The sequence below is a fragment of the Sarcophilus harrisii genome, chromosome 2 (assembly GCF_902635505.1).
Source record: "Sarcophilus harrisii chromosome 2, mSarHar1.11, whole genome shotgun sequence".
Classification (NCBI taxonomy): Eukaryota; Metazoa; Chordata; class Mammalia; order Dasyuromorphia; family Dasyuridae; genus Sarcophilus; species Sarcophilus harrisii.
In genome coordinates, this window is record NC_045427.1 from 97,690,892 (window position 1) to 97,714,933 (window position 24,042).

At 37.5% G+C, this 24,042-nt stretch overlaps 1 pseudogene; it reads right to left on the bottom strand.

Moving 5' to 3' along the window:
- The window catches only part of LOC111718664, a 61,791-nt pseudogene extending 38,037 nt beyond the window's left edge, over positions 1-23,754 (bottom strand).
- Between the last annotated feature and the right edge of the window lie 288 nt (positions 23,755-24,042).

A 24,042-nucleotide genomic window follows, 5' to 3' on the forward strand; every position in this document is an offset into this window, starting at 1 on the left:
TAATCTGTATTATTATGCTATCCTTCCCTATTAAGATAATAGCTATTATATTAAAAAAAAAATTGGCACACTATATATAGCATGGAGAAATAGGAAGTTCACACACCTGTCAGATTGGCTAAGATGACAGGAAAAAATAATGATGATTGTTGGAGGGGATGTGGGAAAACTGGGGCATTGATGCATTGTTGGTGGAGTTGTGAACGAATCCAACCATTCTGGAGAGTAGTTTAGAACTATGCTCAAAAAGTTATCAAACTGTGCATACCCTTTGATCCAGCAGGCTTACTACGGGATTATATCCCAAAGAGATTATAAAGAAGGAAAGGGACCTGTATGTGCACGAATGTTTGGCAGCCTTTTGTAGTGGCTAGAAACTGGAAACTGAATGGATGTCCATCAGTTGGAGAATGGCTGAATAAATTGTGGTATATGAAAATTATGGAATATTACTGTTCTGTAAGAAATGACCAACAGGATGATTTCAGAAAGGCCTGGAGAGACTTACACGAACTGATGCTGAGTGAAATGAGCAGGACCAGGAGATCATTATATCCTTCAACAACAATACTAGATGATGACCAGTTCTGATGGATCAGGCCATCCTCAGCAACGAGATCAACCAAATCATTTCTAATGGAGCAGTAATGAACTGAACTAGCTATGCCCAGAATAAGAACTCTGGGAGATGACTAAAAACCATTACATTGAATTCCCAATCCCTATATTTATGCACACATGCATTTTTGATTTCCTTCACAAGCTAATTGTACAATAATTCAGAGTCTGATTCTTTTTGTACAGCAAAATAATGTTTTGGTCATGTATACTTATTGTGTATCTAAGTTATATTTTAATATATTTAACATCTACTGGTCATCCTGCCATCTAGGGGGGAAAGAGGTGAAAATTGGAACAAGAGGTTTGGCAATTGTTAATCCTGTAAAGTTACCCATGTATATATCCTGTAAATAAAAGGCTATTAAATTTAAAAAAAAAAAAAAAAAGAGAAATAGGAAGTTCTTTTAAATTTTTAAAAATTCACTTAATATTTTTATCTTTCCCAATTACATATAAAACAATTTTTTTACATTTGTTTTTAAAATATTGAGTTCCAGATTTCTCCCTTCCTCTTTATCCTTCCAGCATTGAGAAGGCACATGTGAAGTTATGCAAAACATTTCCATAAATGTCATGTTGCAAAAGAAAACATATCTCCCCCCCCAAAAAAAAAGCCTCAAGAAAAATAAATTTTTTAAAAGTATGTTTTAATCTATATTCAGACACAATCAGGTTTTTCTTTGGGTATGTATAGTGTTTTTCATCATAAGTCCTTCAGAATTATCTGGCATCATTATATTGCTGAAAGTAGCAGTCATTCACAGCTGATCATCTCACAACATTGCTATTACTTTGTACACAATACATTTCACTTTGCTTAAATTCATAGAGGATTTTTCAGGGTTTTATGTGAGCTTCCTGCTCATCATTTCCCATAGAACAATAATAAGGAAATTCTTATTTACTTAATATTGATGGTGATTGCAGAATAAAGAGATTTCAGAAACATTCTGAATGTTGAACATAAAAAATGTATTTATGTGGGCTCAAGAAAAGCACTAAGGCTTGTTTGGCAATAGATCAATCAACTGACATCTACTCTTGGAATGTCAAAGGACATGACCTTCAATGGGTTCATGGTCAGACATAGCTACCAAAATCGATACTGGTTGCTTAACAGGTGACAGTTAAAGAATATTTAACAATGACAGACAAAAACATCCTTCTGGGCTTTTTGTATGGTTCAGGTATTTTGTATTTCCAAATGGCAAGCTTTCTGACTAGTAGCTAAATGGGAATGGCAGCACACTGATGTAAATTAAAACCATGGAAACTATTTGTAATCTACCATCATTAAGAAAGTAATAACTCTCATAAAGCCAGTCCCAACACATAATTAAGACATGTTTCAACTGATTAACTTACACACCCATTGCCCAAAAGATTCAAAGAAGTACTTTAAAATGTGTATGAATGCCTGCAATAAAACCAATAAATGAGGACAGGGTTGGCAGCTCTGGAATAAGCTGTTTGCCATTCTAGAGAATAAAAGCAGAAAGAACACTGGATTAACTCACAGGGCCTTTAACAAATGTCACTGCCTCAAAAACTAGAAAATATGATAAGAACAATGGAATTGGTGCTTTGAAGAAGGAAGAAAACATTTATTATGTACTCACTATGTACCAGGCACTACTTCACAAATAATATCTCATTTGATCCTGACAATTATCCTGGGATGTAGAAGCGATTATTATACCTATTTTACAATTGAGGAAAAGAAGGCAGAGTGAAAGAGGAGAAAGGAGGTCACACAGCTAATGTCTGAGGCAAACATAATCCTGATTTACCAAATTTTTTTTGCTGATAACAGTTACTACTTACTTCTAAATACTCTAAAGTTAAGTGGGAAATTATGGCTAGTAGATAAAGATGGTAGACTAGAAGTCCAAAAGACCTGGAAAAGCATCCTACCTCATATATGTATATGTTTCACCCTGTGTGACTCAGTTTTATCATTTGTAAAAATGGAAATGATATTACCTATAAAATCTACCTGACAAGATAATCATAAGGCTCAAATTGGATCATATATGTAAATCATTTTACAAATTGTAAAGCACCTTGTAAATGTAGACTGAATATCAATATCATTATCAGCCCATCACAAGAAATGTAATTTCTGCAACAATGAAGGAATATGTCCAGTACAACTGATGTAGTCTCAGAAATCTGTTTAGAGGAAAATGGACTTGATATTCCATAATGAGATGAAACCAAATAAAATATAGGAGAAGTAAAGGGAGAGAAAAGAGAGGAGATATTTAGAGAGAGAGTACTTAGTACAAATAATCCAAGTTCCTTCCTACAGGAAAGATTCTCAACCTTTGCTAAATCTACACCATGAAAAAGGTCCCCCATGGTGAATCAAACGGTATTTAACAGCTTTATGCCACAAGCAAGTTTCCCACACCCCTGCAAAGTACAATAGGCAAACATCACCCTGGTTTTTGTTGGTGGAGAAACTGAGATACAGAGGGATCAGTTGATTTTTCCTCATGAATCAGGTACCTATTCCAGAATAAAACATGGAACTATAAACTTCTAGCTTTGAATTCTAGGCCCTTTCCAATCCGGAGTACTTTCAATCAGTGTTTTTATTTAGTGAGGAAAAAATGTCTATCCAATTTAAAATTTTTAATTTAATTTCTCAAATGTTTCCTATATGTAAGGCATGTGTATGTGTAATAAACACAAATCCCAGCACTAAGATTTCTGCTTCTTGGCAAACTACCACTTAACAGCTCCCAAGACAATTTTCCACAACACATGCTTTCACACTATCAGAGCTGTTTCAGGCTCTTCTCATATTCCCAATTCATTCTCAAAAGATGGAGGGAGCAACACACAGTGATGAATCCATGCAATATCCATTTTATATAAGGTCATCCATTATGTTTTAGCAATCCCCATCCTTGCTCTGTGCTTCATTTGACATCCATATTTACCCCATCTAATCCTGCCTTCTTTTGAAGACACACCTTTCCTATTAACCCAGAATAAGTGATAAAGTTCATGTGAGTGAATTAAGCAATGGAATATTATAGTAAATACATTATCTTAACTGTGAATAAACTGAATCTCCACACCTTTGTATTGATCCACCCAGGCCATGTTCCCAGTTTGGTAGATTATCTCCTATCCTTCCTAATCCCTCTTTTCATGCAAATTGGTTTTTTTCAAAAAAGATGAGTTATAGGACTGAGCTTGAAATAAGTAGCCAGGTGGTACTCAGAAAGATTGTGGACTTCTGTTTTCCAGTGTCTCTTTTCCATTGCACAAATAATACTGTTAGTTGTGGGTGTCATTGTAGAAGGTACAATTGGCTTAATCAGTCATATCTTATTACAACAAATAGCTGTTTTTTAAACCTAGATGCAATATAATGACACCTCAGGAGGAATGTAGCCCCTTACTCTGCTGTTTTATGGACTTTGTATTAAAAGAAAAGTTAAAAGTACGATCACAATAGCTCAAAGCCCCCAATTAGGAAGATTCTCTGTCCCGATTTGAATTTCTTATCTCTAGCCAATTTCTAGCTAATCCTTATCATTGAATAATCATATCAGAAATGTTGGAGTAACCAAAAAAAAAGACATATAAACAGTGTCTTAATGGACACTAGAAAAATAAATTTCCTCTTGGTCAGGAAGGAGTAGATATAATCAGCAACTTCAGCCTGAGTCTTCTGCTTTGAAATATCTATTAAGGGATAATGGTCCTCAATTTCTCCCTTCTTTACCAAAGCTCAGCTCTACTTTTTCTTTCTCTTTTGTTGTACCCTCTTCTGATTATTTTTTCCAGCTCTTCTAGCTTTTTTCTAGCTCTTCAGGTCTCCCTTCTGCCTCCCTGTTTGTCTGGTGAGGACTATATATATCTAAGAACTCCAAGGCATCACTCAATCAAACTCTGCCTTCTAACTCAAAAATCTCCCTAATGTCAAAGAACATACAGGGTCAAAAGAGATTATTTATCTCTTTGAACTACAAATTTCAAGATGCCAAGATACCTGTATAGTCATACAGAGATCCACAATTTCTGTTATGTAAAGATAATCAAGAGTACAGACCACTGTACAAAACGGAATCTGTGAAATTGCCTCTATAATCTATGTTGATAGAGCACTGATCTGCTGAACTTAAGAGCATGTAAGTGGATTTTTGAAACAGCATGAAGTTTTGCATTATGCCTTGCACATAGTAGGCACATAATAGTGATTTAATAAATGCTTATTTTACTGGTCTCTGCTACAGTTCTGTTTTTTTTCACATTGTTTTCCTGGGTGTACCTTAAATGATTGGCATACAAATACAAGCAATTTTAAACAACTTATGTTAATATTTAAAATTTATTTAAAGAACTTCTGGATTTTAGTTAAGGACCAGCAAAGGGAAATAACATAGGGACCAAATCCTTTTTTAACAAATAGCACAAAGATCCCAGCTTCCTTTAGAAAATTCAGAGAAAAGAAAACAAGTACTACCTTTTCCCTATAATATTCATATGTCTAATGTCAAAAACAAAACAAAATTATCAAGCTTCAAAATTTCCCCAACCTTCTTCATAGTCACAAAGGCCCAGAGCTATAGTAAATGGCAATGATCGTTAGATACTAAGGAAGTATAATCTTTAAGCTGAAGAGACATTTCCAATTTGCCATGGAAAAATTTTTTGATGCATACCTGATTTCTTGTAGAACCAGCTTGATTTCTTTCTAGTTTTTCCAAATTAACCTGACTGTAAACAACATTCCTAAAGTGCAGTTCCATAGTATGGCTTCTTTTTCCTGCACATTCCTCATGACAATCCTCATTGCAAATGTTTGCTTTAGACTTAAGCTTCAGCTTTACAAAGATTATGTCCTGAGCACATTCATTTTTCAACTGAGTTTCTGCATTGGTTGGACCAATTTTTTTATCATTATTTTTATTACTTCCCTTTTCCCATTCTCATAGGTTTCTGGATTAGGGTTGTTTAGGGGAAGGAAGTTGGGAGTGGGAGTTGGGAAGGGGAGATGTGGAGATGGAGGTAGACAGAAAAGCCTCTATGTGATTTCTTAATGTTTTTGTAACCCCCACTACCTACCCCACAGGGCCTAGTTTAGCAAGTATCAATACAGAAATGGTGATAAATGTTTATTTTTTTAAAATGAGAAAAATTTCAACAGAACTGGTTAATACATTGAAAAATTCTAACCTATTCAATATTCCATACTTGTATCTTATAATACATATCTCTACTAAAGAGTTAAGAATTCCTTCTCCTAGATTTTTTTGGGGGGGACTCTTGTCTTTCTAAGGACATAAATATACAATTAAGCCTGTCTAAGTCTCAGCTCAAATTGTTTAACTATTAAATTTTCAGTGTAAACATTTACATTTCAGAAAGCACCAAATGTTACAAGTCAAAGACTAATTTATTATTTTTGTTGATTTGTAGACTTAAGAAAGTGATGGAGAAAATGTTAAATATGCAAATTAAACTAAAAAGTGTGTCATAGGTACATTCTCCTCTCCTCTCACTCTCTCCCCAACCCCACAGTCAAACATCTACCAGCACACTACTGAATCCCCTGAGGGACTGAGTGACAAAAAGACCTTGACATTGGAAAAGGCTTAACACAGAAACATGAGGGAAAAGTTCCCATGGCTACAGAGGTAATGTGTCCTTCAGGTTCTTGCCTCTGCCACACAAGCATTGCAAGCTGAGCCTAAGCTTGTCTCAACACAAATATATTAAATCATTTATGAGTTGAGGTGGCCAGTTACTCAGAGACATAACCAACAATAGGTGGAACTCTTCTAGGGGTCTCTATAGTGCTTGTTGTTGGGTGAATAAGCAGGCACTGCCACACTAGATTTGGAACTATCCTCCAAGAGCTTCTGCCTACAAAGAACCCAGCTGCTCACCAACAGAGAGCCCACCAACAGCTGCAGCCGTTTGCCGGCTGGCCAGATGTCCAATGGAGTCACAAGAGCAGGCTGAAACCTGCCAAGCTGAATATGTACTTAATGATATTCACAGTAACACTGCCCAGAGCACAGTTGGACAGAGAAATTCTGAGTAAAGGGAACATAACATAAAAACACAGCTCTCTTCATACTACTTTGTCTTTATGTCAACTTACTGGATTTCTGTTTAGGCAGGGTCCAGTCAAGCCCAAAATACCACGAGGTATTCTAAGATTACTTTGTCTTCCCAAAAGTCCCAACTGCTCTCTGCTCCTGCAATAATTCAGATATTGTCCTAATGCCTACATTGTAGTGAATCAAGGTGAGGTTTGGGCTAATAGGGCCCTATGCCACCTGTCCTAGGCTTCTGGGGCACTTTGTCTCTGTGCCATTTAGTCTCTCTTCCTTGGGTTTTCAGGACATCACTCTCTCTTGATCTCTTTCTCTATGTATGGTCATTCTATTTCTAGTTTAGATTTAAAGCTGAAGGCCATCTAATCTGACCTTTTCAGTTTTCAAAGAAAGAACTGCAAACTCAGGTAGGTTGTGACTTGTCTAAGATAATAATATAAAAGCACCAGAGCTAGCATTTGAATTGAGGTTCTATGATTTCAGATTCAGTGAATTTCCTGTAATATTCTGCCATGCTACCTCTCTGCAGCCTCCTCTATTGGTTTGTCATCCATATCTCACCCACAAATGTGGGTGTCTTAAAGCCTTTTTCTCTTGTTTTATATCCTTTATTTTATTGAACTTATAGGCTCAATTAGCAACCCTAAGTAGATGACTCATCATTCTATAAATTCACCCCTCATCCCCAATCTTGATCTCTAGTTCCAAATTGTCTTCTCTGTCTTCATTAACTGGGTTTGCCAAAGGGATCTCAACATGTCCCCCATTGAACTCAGTATCTTTACCCCAAACCATCCTTTCTCCTAATTTCCTAATTCTGTTGAGGGCACCAAAGACTTCTTTCCAGTTACCTGGGTTCACAACCATCATGCTATTCTTGACTCTGAAGCGGGTTGTGGTACCTTTAAGATCCTTTCAGATTGATTTGTGAATAAAATTACTCCCAGCCCCTCCTGGCTGATGCATTATCAGTTCAAGAAGCCTGCACCTTTGATTCACAAATCCTGGTCAAAAGCACCCCTTTGAATTCCAATAGGAGATGCAGGCTTGTCCCAGCCCCCACCAGATCTGAGCCAACTTGAGACTCCACCCATGGGCCCCTTTAGCTAAATCTCTCATTATAAAAAGAGCCAAACTAAAATCCTCTCTTTGCAGAGGTTCCAAACATGGCAGCACCATGCTTGGCACCCCAAAGAGCTTCTGCCCACTGGGATACTTTTTTCCAGTGTCCTCTTCTCTTTACTCTCACCTATTTCCTTAACTAGACTTTAACCTTACTTCCAATCCAATCCAAATCTGGGCTCAGATCCTTGACACTTCCTAGCTATGTGACCCTGAGCAAGTCACTTAACCTCGATTGCCTCAGGGGGGGGGAAAGTATATCATAAAATTCATGGTTTCATATGAAATCTTTATTCTGTTTGATAAGTGGAAATTTTCATTTAGGAGGGAGTGTTTGCTAAGTGCAGATTTTTTTTTAAATTACAAATGTAATCAATTCTCATACCCAAAATCTTTCCTGAACTCATCTCCTTAAATATTAATGCCAAACCATTCAAATGTGTTTTTTTTTTTACTTTGTATTATCTTACGTTACATATTTTCCCCCATGAGAATGCAAACTCCTTGACGATCAGAATTGTTTTGTTTTTGTCTTTTTATTCTCAGCACCTAACACACAGTGACTACTTTTATAATTACTTCATATAAGTATACTTTATATAGTTACTTTATAAATCATTTTTGAATAAATGAACAAACTATTCTATTAGTTGCCAATGGAGTGATCAAACTCTTGTCCTCCACAATAAAACCTACCAAATTTAAAATGCTAAATTGTATCTCTTGTCCCCCCTACAAAACCTACCTGACCTTGATAACAGGACTATTTCTTTTATATATATATATAGCTTTTTATTTACAAGATATATGCATGGATAATTTTACAGCATTGACAATTGCCAAACCTTTTGTTCCAATTTTTTCCCTCCTTCCCCCATCCCTTCCCCTCAATGGCAGGTTGACCAATACATAACAGGACTATTTCTGCCCCTTTCCCTTATTGTGTCATCCTCTAGGAAAAAATCACAGGGCGGAGGAAACTAAATTGTTTTCATGTTACTCTTGTTTTGGAAACTCTCTAATCACAAGGGTGTGGGGAAGGAACCAGAGATATCCAGGTGAGCCTCAAAAGGCTTCACAACAAAAACAAATAAAAAACTGTCACCAATCGCCAATTGAAAATAAAAATTCTCCATGAAACCTTCCTGGTTCCAGAACTCTTTAGCCTACAGGAAGGGAGGGGGTGGGAACAACTCATCCCTCAGGAACCTGAGCCAAATCAACAGAACAACAAAATCAGAACTGTAAAAACCAGGGAGGTATTAAAATACACCGTGAAAGAGGGAGATAGTTGGGGGATCGAGAAGTGAATCTTTTCACAATGGCAAACTGCCATCTACTCTTGAGCATTGGTCTGTCTTTCCACACAGGAAAGAGAAAAGAGGTTTGGATAGTCTTGTTTCCTGTTAATTTGATGAACATGCCCCATGCTAACACCTGCAAAATTGGCCATAGAAGTCTTCAGACTTTAGAACTTTGGGCTTGATTCTCTTCAGGGATAGACCCTTGTAGGTATTCATCATTAATTAGATCTTTTTAAGGCTTTACTATGTGTCAAGCACTGTGCAAAGTGCTAGGGATGAAAAAACAAAATCCAAAGACAGTCTCTGCCTTCAAAAAACTTATATTCTAACTGGGAGAGACAATATATACATAGGGAAATAGTGACTCCAGAGGGATATTTTGGGTTGAATTTGGTCTGAAAATTTGATTTAAAAAGTTCCCAGAGATGGTGGGAGTCCTAGGGAAATAAGTTGATATCCCTTTCCAGTAATATTCCAAGGGTCCCTCCTGGGGCCAACTTTTTAAACATAAAAGGAAAGAGACAGCTGAATCCCTAAATCATTAAAACTTCTCTAAACTTGGTAGGGAATGAGGAAGTGGGGGGGGGGGGAGTTTGAAGAGGAGGAAAGGGAAGAATCTATTAAATGGGTAAATCACTTGGGAGTTGTGGATAGCTTTTAAAATCGAACATGGGTAAAATAAGGCTTCACAATGCTGGAAACTAGCAAACTTGAAATGACTCTCTAACCAACTTCAAGTCCTTAAGACCAGGGGAGTTCATTCCAGGGGTTTCTCAGGTAAAACAAAACAAAACAAAACAAAACTTCTGTGACTAGAGTTCTTAAGAGGAGGATGGGAATATCCTTCCCAGCACATTTGGCAATGCCCCACCCATCTGAGCTAAAGGAAGAGAAAGGATGACAATGATGTCTATTTTAGGAAATCTCTCCATCCTGATAGAAGAAGCCCTTGGGCCTTAAGCCAGCACTGCTGGGGGTGAGAGTGAGTGGGATTGCACAAGGAGTTTAGTAACTTAACTGGAAAGTATTTAGATTGCATTGAGCCAGGTGACCTCAGCCTTTCCTCTGAGTTTCCATACTTCCCTGAGGCATGACCATCAATTCTGACAGCTCTGATTTTATAATTCCTGCTGAGCAGTTAACACTACTCTTGGGTGTGTACCAGCCATAGTGTTATTATTCTGAGACCTCTGAAGCTTAAGCTAGGATCCATGAACTTGGATGAAAAGAAAAGAAAACCTATATATTTATTTTTTGCTAAATTTGAATTTCCTTTCTAATCCCAAGTATTTCATTTTGTGCACTGAGATGGAGTCTAGAGGCTTCTCTAGTAGGAGTCCATGACACACAAAAAGTTAAGAACTCTTACTCTGGGGAGACAAGGATGATGGCAGGTATGGCTCCTCCCTGAAACAACCATAGATTTATATATTAAGGAAAGAATAGGTCCCAACTCACCCTCTTCCCAAGTTGTATAAATACATTATCCTACTTTTGCTCTTCTATTTTCCCATTATTTCTCCAGTATTTGAGTGGTTAAGGATTGAAAATGTCAGGCTAGGTCAGATCATTCCTGCTCCCTGAAAGACAATTTTCTCCTGCCCTTCTTCTGGATAGAGAGAAGGCAACTGCTCTAAATTCAGCACTCCATAAAATTCCTGCTTAGGTTCTTCCCTGTAAGCAGGAGGCCATGCAGGAAAGCCCTGATTCTGCCCCCAAGAGCACACATACTCTTTTTGGATCTTCCTTTTTGCCATGGAATATGCCATCATTACATAAAAGAAAAATTGAACAAATTAATCTGAGTTTGTGATGTTATTTGAAGCAATAAAGAATGGGTGGGGAGAGATACTCAAGTTTGTAGACTTACTCAGTACTTCTTGGGAATGCTGAAAAATGAAGAGGCACATTTCAAAAATATATAGAGAATTGATTCAAATTTTTAAGAATTCAAGCCATTCTCCAATTGATAAATGGTCAAAGGATATGAACAATTTTCAGATGAAGAAATTAAAACCATTTCTATTCATATGAAAAGGTGCTCTAAATCACTATTGATCAAAAAATGCAAATTAAGATAACACTGAAATACCACTACACACCTCTCAGATTAGCTAAGATGACAGGAAAAGATGATGACAAATGTTGGAAGGGATATCGAAAAACTAGGACACCAATACATTGTTGGTGGAATGGTTGGTTCTCCAGCCATTCTGGAGAACAGTTTGGAACTATGCTCAAAAAGTTATCAAACTGTGCATACCCTTTGACCCAGCAGTGTTACTACTGGGCTTACATCCCAAAGAGATCTTAAAGGAGAGAAAAGGACCCATATATGCAAAGATATTTGTGGCAGCTCTCTTTGTAGTGGCAAGAAACTGGAAACTGAGTGGATGCCCATCAATTGGAGAATGGCTGAATAAGTTATGGTATATGAATGTAATGGAATATTATTGTTCTGTAAGAAATGACCAGCAGGATGATTTTAGAGAGGCTTGGAGAGACTTACATAAACTGATGCTGAGTGAAATGAGCAGAACCAGGAGATAATTGTACACGGCAATTGTACATATCTGATGGACATGGCTCTTTCCAACAATGAGATGATTGAGGCCAGTTCCAATAATCTTATGATGAAGAAAGCAATCTATACCCAGAGAGAGGACCATGGGGACTGAGTGTGGATCACAACATAGCATTTTCATTCTTTTTGTTGTGGTTCACTTGCATTTTGTTTTCTTTCTCATTATCTTATCTTTTTGTTCTGATTTTGCTTATGCAACAAGATAATTGTATAAATAAGTTTACATATATTGAATTTAACATATTTTAATATGTATAATATATATTGGATTGCTTGCTATCTAGGGGAAAGGGTGGGGGGAAGAAGGGGAAAAGTTGGAACACAAGGCTATGCAAGGATCAATGTTGAAAAATTATCTGTCCATATGTTTTGAAAATAAAAAGCTTCAATAAAAAATGACATATGTCCAAATAACAATAAGCTCCCTGAGGTCAGGGACTTAGCTTTATATCTCTCCCATTAGAGCAATGCTATACATGTGAATAAATGTGGATTGAACTAAAAAAAAAAAAAAAAATGAAGAGGCAGCTGCCCAGAGTATGACCTTGGGAAGTTCCTTCCTATTGGCATTCCCCAGGCTAGCAACCTTATCTAGCCAATGTGATAGGTAAGATAAGTAGACATAAAAGTGGAAAGATCTTAATTCAAATCTTCATCACCAAAACAAGTTGAATATATTTATTGTAATACAGTAGGTTATATTAAGTGCTACTGTATTATATTACATATTGTTATAATATAGTATGTTATATTGTTGTATTATGTTATCATATTTGTTATGTTATATAGTATGTTATATTAAGGTATATTATGTAATCACATTAAATGTATTACATTGTCATATCTCATAATGTTATTTTGTATTATATTATATCATATGATGATATATTTTAGTGAGTCCAAAAACCAAGGACAAATCAGGTCTGGAGGAAAGGGACTGAACCATGTCAGCTTTCCTGATTTCTCTATCCTTAGCAACTCAGCTCTGGGCTACACTTATACAGAGTGTCCCATAAGTCTTGGTGTGGTTTTCAGCTTCAATCACCAAACTGCACTAGGACTGTTAGTACGCTCTGTGTACATCCTCCTTGACTCTCCTGTTAAACTGCTCTCAAGAACAGCCATGTTTCATTCCTTGCATTTGGATCCTCAGTACCTATTGTATTGTTTGGTTTATCATAGGCTTTAATACTTGTCAATTGGTCACTGACCCCTACACAACTCATACCTGTGACTCTACTTTGCCGTGGATAAATTGTGGGTACTGCTCGAGTCCAGTGAAGGCTTAAATGACTGGTCAACTTTGGGAATGTGGGGAAGAGTGATCATTAAGGGTGTTGATTATCACTCTTTGGAATGGCAAAGGTAGACCCGTATCTCTTACCTTAGTTTTAATATGCAAAACTTACAATGAAACAGCTTTAGATATGATTAGTAGAAAATAATGGTAAGCATTTATAGTGCCTACTATGTGCTAGGTACTATGTTAAACACTCTACAATTATTAGCTTGTGATTCTCACAGCATCACTGAGAGTTAGGTGCTATTATTATCCCCATTTTACAAATAAAGAAACTGAGGCAAACAGCTAGTACGTATCTGAGACCAGTGTGAGTAAGCCCTGAGTCTTACTAAGTCCAGGCCCACCATTCTGTTCATATAGTTTTCTCACAAAGCTATTCAGAAGAAGAAATGAGCCACCATATGAGGACTGAGTTTTGTTGTTGTCGTTGTTGTTTGTCTGTTTCTTGAGGCAATTGGGGTTAAGTGACTTGCCCAAGGTCACACAGCTAGGAAGTGTTAAGTGTCTAAGGTCACATTTGAACTCAGGTCCTCCTGACTTCAAGGCTGGTGCTCTATCCACTGCAGCACCTAGCTGCCCCTGAGGGCTGGTTTTCAAGCTAATGCTGACTGACTACTTGCTGAATTTATAGAACAAATTTTCATTTACATATCATATGGACTGGACTCAGACTCTGAGGTTCCTTCCAGTTCTGACGTTATTTGATAATGTGGCCCATCTAATGCCATATAACAAGTTAGTAGTGATAGAGTCTAGATATAGCTCCTGATAGTCTCTCCAGCATTCTGTATATTCACAATCTATGGCATTGAATAAATTTTAAAATACACTCAGACATCTGAAATACTTTATTCATCATCCCTTATAATTTCCTCAAGATTCCTAAAATACAGACCAATAATATAAGAATGCTGTAAGCAACATTTGTTAAAAGAGACCCTTTTAATTCTCTTGGCTAACTGAAAAAGAAACCAGTTTCTAGGAAACAGGAGCTTCTCTTTTTGTGGGCCACTTGGGTGAATCTATGCTAATTTGGGGCACACACATGATCCTGACCCCTCCACTCTCTGTCTCTCCCCCACATTTCCTGTCATACTGCTAAGTTCTATGACTCAGCACACCCTCCTTTGTCCTGCAGGATCTCTCAGTTTCCAGGGGTGCAATGGGCCATTTTGCTACCCAGAAACCTCAGCTTTAAGAAACCAATTTCTGTTCACTAGCCCTTCCCCCACCTTGCAACCTTTAATTCTGCAGAGCTTCAGTTCCACTGTACACATATCACTGAGAACTTGGTGCAAAGAAGAAAGCTGCAGGGGTGGGGAGGGGCAGCTAATATTTCTGCAGCATTTTGGAAAATGTAGTGGGAGGACAAGCAGAGCCATGCCCCTGGAAAGAATTGTTGGTGCTTAATAATCTTGATCTTCATTAACACTCACCAACATTATTCATGAGATACTAATTTAGCAAAGAAAGAATTAGCTGATAGGCCTTAATTCTATATCCCAGAATATTTTTTCTCTTCTTACTGATAGGGGCTCAGATTATTACTATATAAGTTTTATATTGAATGAGTTATCTTGTTAAGGGAAGCTTAGTGGCTCCATTAGTCTTGCCATCAATTCCCCTAAGATATGAAGCAATTTCAGAACTGATGCAGAATTGCCAGGCTATGGAGTTATTAACGCAGGCATCCTTTGCTTCTTGGCCCTTTTAAAAAGCTTTACAGCATTCATCAGAAAGGATATCAGTGACAGTCTATAGACCCCTTGCAGATGCTGTGGGTTCATCCCAAAAAGAAGCATCAGCAGATTTCAGAGACGTTCCAGAGATGCTTAAAGCCAGAAGCTCAGATCAGGGCAGTAAGCCAAATCAAAGCATAATGCAGTGTAATCACAGAGAGCAATTTAAAAATCAATATCAGCCTGGCAGCTAATGCAGTGTCTATGAAAATAGGTGACAAATGAGCTCTCTCCCCTCTCTTATTCTGTCAGCCACTCCCTCTATAATTCAATCAGGCAAAATTGCTCACCCAAAGTGGTAACCCCTAAAGGAGAAAAAGGAAGAGGAAATCAGATAAGTGTGGGATGAACCAAAATTCTGCAGATCCTAAAGGAAGTCTTTGTAAAAAGCAGACAGTTTATAATGATGCTGCTGAAGACAGTAATAAAAACAAAATGTCTATTTTAAGTTGGACAACTATCCAACTGAGCCCAGGTCCTACCCTCAAACTGCTTACCATGCAACAGGGTTTTCAATCTGGGGTTTGATTTTTTTTTTATATATTTTGATAATTGTATTTCAGTATAATTGGCTTCCTTTATAATATTATCTTTTATTTTATGCATTTACAAACATTGTCCTGAGTAGCCTGTTCATAAACTTCAGCCTATCAAAGGGGTCCAAGACACAGAAAAGTTTAAGAGTCTCTGTCCTACAATTTTCAGATGAAGAAACTGAAACCATTTCTAGTCATATGAAAAGGTGCTCTAAAGCACTATTGATCAGAGAAGTGCAAATTAAGACAACTCTCAGGTACTACTACACACTTCTCAAATTGGCTAAGATGACAAGAAAAGAAAATGATGAAGGTTGGAGGGCATGTGGGAAAACTGGGATACTAATACATTATTGATGGAGTGGTGAAGTGATTCAGTCATTCTGGAGAGAAATTTGGGAACAATGGCTAAAGGGCTATCAAACTGTGCATACCCTTTGATGTAGCAGTGTTTCTACTGGACCTTTATCCCAAAGAGATCTTAAAAGAGGGAAAGGGACCCTCATGTGCAAAAATGTTTTGGTGGCCCTTTTCATAGTGGCAAGAAACTGGAAACTGAGTGGATGCCCATCAGTTGGAGAGTGGCTAAATAAGTTATGGTATGACATTGTATTTAATATATTTAACATGTATGGGATTACCTGCCATCTAGGGGAGGGGGAGGAGGAAGGAGGGGAAAAGTTGGAACAGAAGGTTTTGCAAGGGTCAATGTTGAAAAATTACCCATGCATATGTTTTGTATTAAAAAAAAAAGCTATAATAAACAAATAAAAGTAAAAAATAACCTTTACATATAAAATTCTGTCATTTAGTACATTAAGACTCTAATCATCCAAATATTTATGTAATACACATTAAGAACCAATAGAATTATTTTGTTGCAATTGTTAACCATAAACAATGCATATATATTTTGTGTTCAATATATTCACATTTCAGAATAAAGACTTGGAATTATTCACCTGGAAAAAAAAAGTTATGGTATGTGAATGTTATGGAATATTATTGTTCTATAAGAAACGATCAGCAAGACGATTTCAGAGAGACCTGGAGAGACTTACATAAACTGATGCTAATTGAAATGAGCAGAACCAGGAGATTGCTGATTACAAGAAGATTATATGATGATCAGTTCTGATAGATGTGGCTCTTTTCAACAATGAGATGATTCAGGCCAGTTCCAATAGTCTTGTCATGAAAATAGCCATCTGCATCCAGAGAGAGACTGTGAGAACTAAGTGTGGATCACAACATAGTATTTTCACTCTTTTTGTTGTTGCTTGTTTGCATTTTGTTTTTTCTCATTTTTTTCTTTTTTGATCTGATTTTTCTTGTGCAGCATAATTGTGGAAATATGTACAGAAGAATTGCACATGCTTAACATCTATGGAATTATTTGCCATGGGGGGAGGCAAGAAGAGAAAAAATTTGGAATACAAGGTTATGCAAGAGTGAATGTTGAAAATTATCTATGCATATGTTTGGAAAATAAAAAGCTTTAGTTTAAAAAAAAAATCTCCGTCCTAAAGTGGAAACAGTGAAGATGTGCAGATCTGCAGGGGGGAAAAAATGAAAGACAGAGTAGTGAAAAGAAAGACACAAAAAAGGGAAACAAAAAAGAGAAAACTTTTGTCAAATTGTTAAAAGGACACAACTCAGAGACTATTACCAAGAGTGTTCTAGGATCCTGTGCAGAATTCTGTTTAAAAGATGGCAGCTCAGACCTCTTTTCTAGTAATCAAAAGAGAGGAGACCATTTTACTGAATCAAAGAAGTAATCAACATTGGACAATACAGATTTTTGAAGGTCCAACTTCCTACCAGTTCCAGACCCTTAAGCAATGACTTCTATTTCTAGAATTTTTGAGTTGGGAACACACTTTTTAAAAAAAGGTTAGATTGCAGAATGGGTAGAATGCTGAAATTATGGAATCAAGAAAGACTGAATTCAAATCCAGCCTCAGATACTTAATTGTGTGACCTCAGACAAAGTCGATTAAGCTTGTCTCTCAATCTCAGATTTCTCATTTGCTAATAGCACCTACCTCACAAGATTGTAATGAGGATAAAATGAGATAACATATACAGATTTTAAAAGAGCTATATAAATATTCATTATTATTATTATTATAAGTAGCACAGGCAATAGAGTACTGGCCATGGAATTAGGAATTTAGTTCATATTTAGCCTCAGACACTCACTAGTTACACAATCCTGAGCAATTCACTTAAATCTCTTTGTGCCTCAATTTCCTCCTCTGTAAAATGGAGATAAATTATAAATTATATCATCTATCTCCTAGTATTGTTATAAGGACCAAATAACAATGACAAAATGTTATTTGGCAAATACTGCAAAATATTTGTTAAATACCTTGCAAATCCTATAGCACTATGTAAATGCTAATAAATACTTTTTTTAAGTCTCCATCAAGAACACAATTACTAACAGGCCTAAAGGACTAGCCTTGGAGTCAGGACTTGAATTCAAGCCTTACCTCTGACACTTGAGCATTGTATGATTCTTGGAAAATCATTTAGTATCCAGTATCCAGGAAACTGTTCAAGACTAAAAGTCATTGCTGGATCGCTGATCTGTTTTTGTGGAGGGAGTCTATACAAAGAAACTGCCATATTTCTGACGTCACAGATCTGGACAATACAACAAAAACAACAACAACAACAAAGACAAGAAAAGAAGACAGTGAGAAGGGGCAGCAAATCTTTCCTGGGGTCTCACAATTTGTAATGAGCCTATTTTTATGTGTGGTGATCCAGACTCTGTACTACCATTCCTTGTCCTTTCCTCCTTCAACATTCTATCAGAGAGATTAGTTATCAGCTGAAATGGAAAATAAAAAGGAGATTTATAAAGTGACAGCCTAATGGATTCAAGGCAAAGGAACGTTGCAGAGCTCTCTAATACCAGGTCAGAAAAAAAACTCCTGAAAGTCCAGACACCTATCCTGCTTTCAGGCTATTTGGCTTTTGAAAATAATGTCCCAGACTTCAGTAGTTCTAAGCAGATGGTTTATATCAGACTACATGTTGGGGTGTTGTAAGAAAACAAATGGGGCCTTCCTCTCTCCCTGCAATTAAAGATTTAATTCAAACTGAAAATCACAGGCAATGAATGAATCCATACCTGACTGCTTGTGCTACTGATCCCCCTTTCCCCACTCCACCTGCTTTCCTTCCTCCAATTTAAATTAAAGACTATGCCTTCTTTTCTGCTGAGCCTGTAGGAATGATAACTGATAGGATTGAGCTGCAACCTGGCAGGCACCCTGCAATAGCAGCAGCTCATCGGTTGCCATGGCGCCCTGCAGTGCCTTCTCAGACACGGCTCCTATTACAGACCAGACCTGCAGCTTCCAGAAAAACAGAATGCCCACCAGCCTGAGGGGATAAGAGAGAGACAGCTGAAATCTTACTCTAATTAACCATTTCAACCTTGTAGTTCAACAACCATCTCACTAAAGGGACTAGCAAAAAGAGCAGTGTTTGTGAATTTTAGCTGCATCTTATTTCTGCTATGACATCAAAGATGCCATAGACCTAGACAACCTGCAGCAAAGAAGAGATTTGTGCATTATTTTAGGACCCCAATGGATCTTTTTGGAAAAAAAATGGTTAGTAGCAATAATAAAGCCCTTCATTTGTTTATATGACAATTGACACTTTTCAAAAGTGCTTTATGTTATTTCATTTAATCCCCCAAATAACCTTGTGAAATAGGTAAGGCAATATAGCACTATCTCCACTTTACAGGTGAGAAAACCAAACAAAAATGGTTTAGCAACTTGTCCAGAGTCAGACTTTTAGCAGACCAGAGGTGGAACTTAGGCTAGAGCTCACATTTCCTGGTTATTAGTTCTGTGCTTTTGCTGACTCAATTCCTTAAATATAAGTTTGTTTAAAAGAAACTAGCTATCCTTGGTAGCTTAACCTATGATGTTTTGCTTCCCCTTTTCAGACCAGGAGGACTGAGATCTGAGATCTGGGCTAGGGAATTCAGAAAGGCACAGTCGTCCTTTGCACATGATTAACTCAGCTGAGACCCAAGTGTTGCAATATTTATTCAGTGATAAAAACCTTGCCATTCAGATTAAATGCCCCCTTCTGCATAGATTATTTTATAGTAAAATGGGCCTAGTGTCAAAATGTATCTTTCTGCTGCCCCTTGAGTTACTGGAGTATACATTATCCCGAAAGGTTCATTCATTCCTGTTTTCAAAAGGATCCCTGTTTGCCTCCCTTTATTCCAATTGGAAACTTGTGCTGCCATTGCAGCTGGCTGATGGAGGGACAGGGAAACAAAGTTTAACATCTTATTTTAGGGAAAGAAACTGAGACACAAAGGAAATAACTCTGTGGTTCTTTCAAAAGAATTGTGGCAGAAAAAGGACCAGGAGTTCTATCAGAAGCTTCTAGCCTATGGTTCTTTGTGTGATGGTGAGAGCCAAGAAACAAAGGTTTTCTATTTAATTTCTCTTTCAGCTTATTTCTATGTTCCTTTTCCTTGGTCCAGAAGCTGGGTAAATGAACTCAGCTTTGTCTTTTCCCTTTTCTTCTTTCCAGAGGCACTCTCTTGGCTGCAAGTTGCTTGAAAAGTTCCTTCACATAGACTGCCAGCAATCTGACCTCAAGGATGGAAGAATACCGAGATGTAAAGGTTTTGCATTTGCTGAAAGCCAGTGATTCTGCTGATTCTCTGGTGCTTCATGATAGCCATTTCTATTTCAAGATGTTTAAATCACTCCTTTGTTCATTCTGCTGTGTAACTAGGGCACGTGCTAAGACTGTTGCTTGGGGTAAGCATTCTTTCTTTTGGCCTTGTGGAGTCATACAACCCACTCAGAAAGGGGTTGGTCAGACTTCTGATTAGCCTGGTCTTAGGTGTCCTCATCTCCAAAGCTAATTTCAGAAGGCTTTCAGAATAGCCTAGCCCCCAACATTTTTCTTCAATTGACAAACATTTATTTTCTCTCCTTCTTATATCTCTTCCCCTCACTGAAAACAACAACAACAAAAACCTTGTAATAAATATGCATGATCATATCTAAAAATGTTTGTCTCCTTCTTCATGACCTTCCAACAATTCTTACAGTCTCTTACAACCTCCAATCTCCTTTTATTTTACTCACTCCTCCTACCCACAGACCAAAGATTCATAGTAGGCTGTCACTTGGGATAAAGCAAAGTCTCTTTCCCTCTCCTTAAAAAAGCATCTCCATCTTCCCAGAATTCCAATGTCAGTTTGCTTGATTCAGTCACTTAGATGTTCCTTAACTTTATCACACCTGATTCTCCTTCCTAACTCTAAGCTTTCTAGGGCAGGTATCAGGTTCTAGGTTTAGCCCATTTTCCATACTGTACACAGGCACTTCATGAATAAATAACAGCTGAGTCACCATGAGAGAAAGTATTCTAATATCCTCTCAGTCAGACCCTTTTCTCTAGGAACCTTTTCATTCTATCTTTTATCCCCCTGGTCCATACGAATTGCTAACTTATCATGAATTTAAACTTATTACCAGTTTATAATTACTTCCTATGACTGCCACCATGGAAAGCAGAGTGTCCTCACTGACATTAGGGCCTTTTTTTTTAATTCCCTGAAGCTCAGAATATTTTTTTTCTTTGAAGAATATGTTTATTGATTTTTATTTTTATTTATATCTTTAACTTTTACATTATCATCAATTCCAAATATATCCTTTCCTCCTCTCTTACCCAGAGAGACATCCTCTTTAACAAAGAAGATACAAATGAAGCAAGAAAAGCAGTTCAGCAAAACTAATGTCTCATCTAAATCTAACAATATATACAATGTTTCATAACCATAGTTCCCTACATCTGTAAAGGCAAGAGGAAAATGCATTTTCTCATCCCTTCTCTATAGTCAAGTCTGTTCACAATAATTACATAGTGTGTTAGGTTCTGTTTAGATTTTTCTTTTTCTAAAGAACTACCTTGTATAAGCCTGCTCAGTGCTCATCTGGTCCAGGGTTCCACAAAAGATAGCCTCAAAAGCTCCCTACACTATCAACATAGAATGAATATTTATTAATTGCTTTGAGGCAAAATGTAATGATGGGAAACTCAGTTTCTTCTGCAAAGGAGAGGGGACTCCCCTTATTCCTCTCAGACTCAACTTCAATGTAGAAACTAATTCAGTTTCGACCACTTCACATAGGAACCTCCTAAACACAGGTCAAACCCAGTAACAGAGATGACTGTTTATGAAATAGATTTTGGGAATTTTCAATTAATTTACATTTACAAACTGTTCTGGGAACCCACTCCATTCCCAAAGAAATTTCTGGGTCATGATGTGACCAACATTCTTTTCATAATCTGTTTGGGAAAAATCGTTGTTAATATAACAAGCAGGGATTCTAAATAATAACCTAATTATTATTATCAGTGATTACCTATTTAAATAATGCTTTAAGGTATACCACATGCTTTCCTCACAACTCAGGTATTATTACTATTATTCCAATTTTATGTATGAGGAAACTGAGGCTTAAAGAGTTGGAGTGACTTTAATAAGGTCACAAGACTAGTAAATGACAGAACTAGGTCTCAAAGCACTTCCAACTCTAAATTCAGTGTTCTTTCCATATTTCCACTATAAGTGGGCAGAGAAGTTCCCCCTACTGCTTCCTTAATTATGAATTCCCAGTTCCTTCTTCAAAAAGTTTTACCTTGGAAATTCATTAATAATGTATTTGCAGATGAGAAGGTTACATGTGACTACTAAGGAAATAATGGGTGACTCCAAAGAAGAGATAAGTTATCCTGGCACTTAACTTCTCATCTAAGTTAGCACTAAATGGGATCAAATCATTAAGGGGCAGGTGAACCAAGCTGACTGATGGTGGCTGGCCAGGACTTTAATCTTAAAAGAGAAAAAAGGAAAGTAGTTTAATCAAAACAAAAGAAACTGAGTCTGATTATGCTTCTTTACTCATATAAGAGGGGAAGAATTACTGGAAAAGTAGAAGAGAAAAAAAATAAATATGTCAAAGGCAAACCCAGAAGTCTAGGGAACAAACCTTGATGTAATGGGCTAAAGTTCGAGTTGATGCACTGAGGTCCCAAGCACATGAGGCTAAATAGTAATTGGACAATACTCTATTAATATATATTCTTGGAGAAAGAATGGCCCCCGCCTACTCTCTGTGCAAATCCTGATGTGTTGTATAGGAAATGACGATTTTAGTGAGTGGAGGCAGAGGGGAGGAAGAGAGGCAGGGAGAGAAGGCTGGCTGGATTCTTGTGGCAGCTGCTCACATTGCTATTGCGAAACCCCTTCACCTCTGCTGGCTGGGTCCTGTCACAGCTGCCCATATTGCTATCACAATCCCCCTTCATCTCAAAAAGAATAAAGATTGAAGATTTTCCCTTAACCTGAACTCCTGACTCCAGCTGATTTTAAAATACACGGTGTCTCAAATCCCTCTCCTCTCCAATCTGTCCTCCACATAGCTGCCAAAGTCATCTTCCTAATAAAAATGTCATCAGCCTGCTCAGAAATGTCCAATGCCTCCCCTTAGCCTATAGATTAAAATATAAATTCCTCAGCCTGACTTTTTAGGGCCCTCCACAGTCTGCCTCCAACCTTACTTTCCATTACTTTCTTGTACATGCTATGCATTCCAACCAAAGTAAACTACTAGTTATTCCTGAACTCCGTGTTCACCTACCTCAATACATTTTTCACAGGTCCCTCCTCTATCTCTATTTGTTGAAATTCTTTTTCTTCAAAGACCAGTTCAGGGGTCATTTGTCTCTGGGAAATCTTTCTTGATTCTTCTCTCCAACTGAAAATGATCTTGTCTTCTACAAATGTATTGTGACACATTGTAGTTATCCCATTTGTCCCAACAGCATATGTTTATTTGTGTACCTTGTAATGTTCCAACTCCTTCCTACCCCAATCCCTTCACTTTGGAGCATGGGAATTCTCATCCAGAATTCCAGGCAAGTGAATGGAAGCTTAAACTGAGGAAGGATTCCATCTCTCTGTCATCACTTCAAAATACAGATATCTCCTGACTATTGTTGCCAGTCTTGATGAGTCAGAAGTCTGAATTATGTTGTTATAAAAAGTCTCTTACTACTACTGAGGCAGACTTCTGAGGATATACTACAGGGGACATTCTCCATCCCCTCACAGGGGATAATTTTTAAGTGAGGACTGCTGTGAGTCACTAAGTGGAGGAAGAGGCAATATCTGCTTTATCTCCCTACCCTGACTGTGACATACAGCACTTCCATTTCTGTTGCCTCTTTGAGGTTTATCCTTTTCTAATCTCAAGTGAGTTTGCATCTGGATATAGAACTGACCTTGTGAGTTTTGAAAGGTCAAAAGAACCATCAAAGGTCCCTTCCCCTTCAGGAATTAGTTGGTAGTAGAGACCACCAGAATCCATAACAAGAATGGTTGTCATTCTCATTCTCAAAGAGAACCAAAACGACCTCACTATGTTAAGAGTCCAGTTACAGTGTGTCTGACTATGGCTGATCAGAGCAAGATGAGCTCGGAATGCCCTGCCACAGGTCAGACATGGATAGCCCCTATGAACATTAGGGTGGCTTCTCTAATTTTGCACATCTCTCATTTCTTCTTAACTAATTCAATTCTGCTGTGCTCATAGAAGACAGCACCTTCTCTGAGAGGGCACCCCTTACTGGGTGGTTCTGTGCCATTGTCTCCCATGTCATACAATCAATTCTAC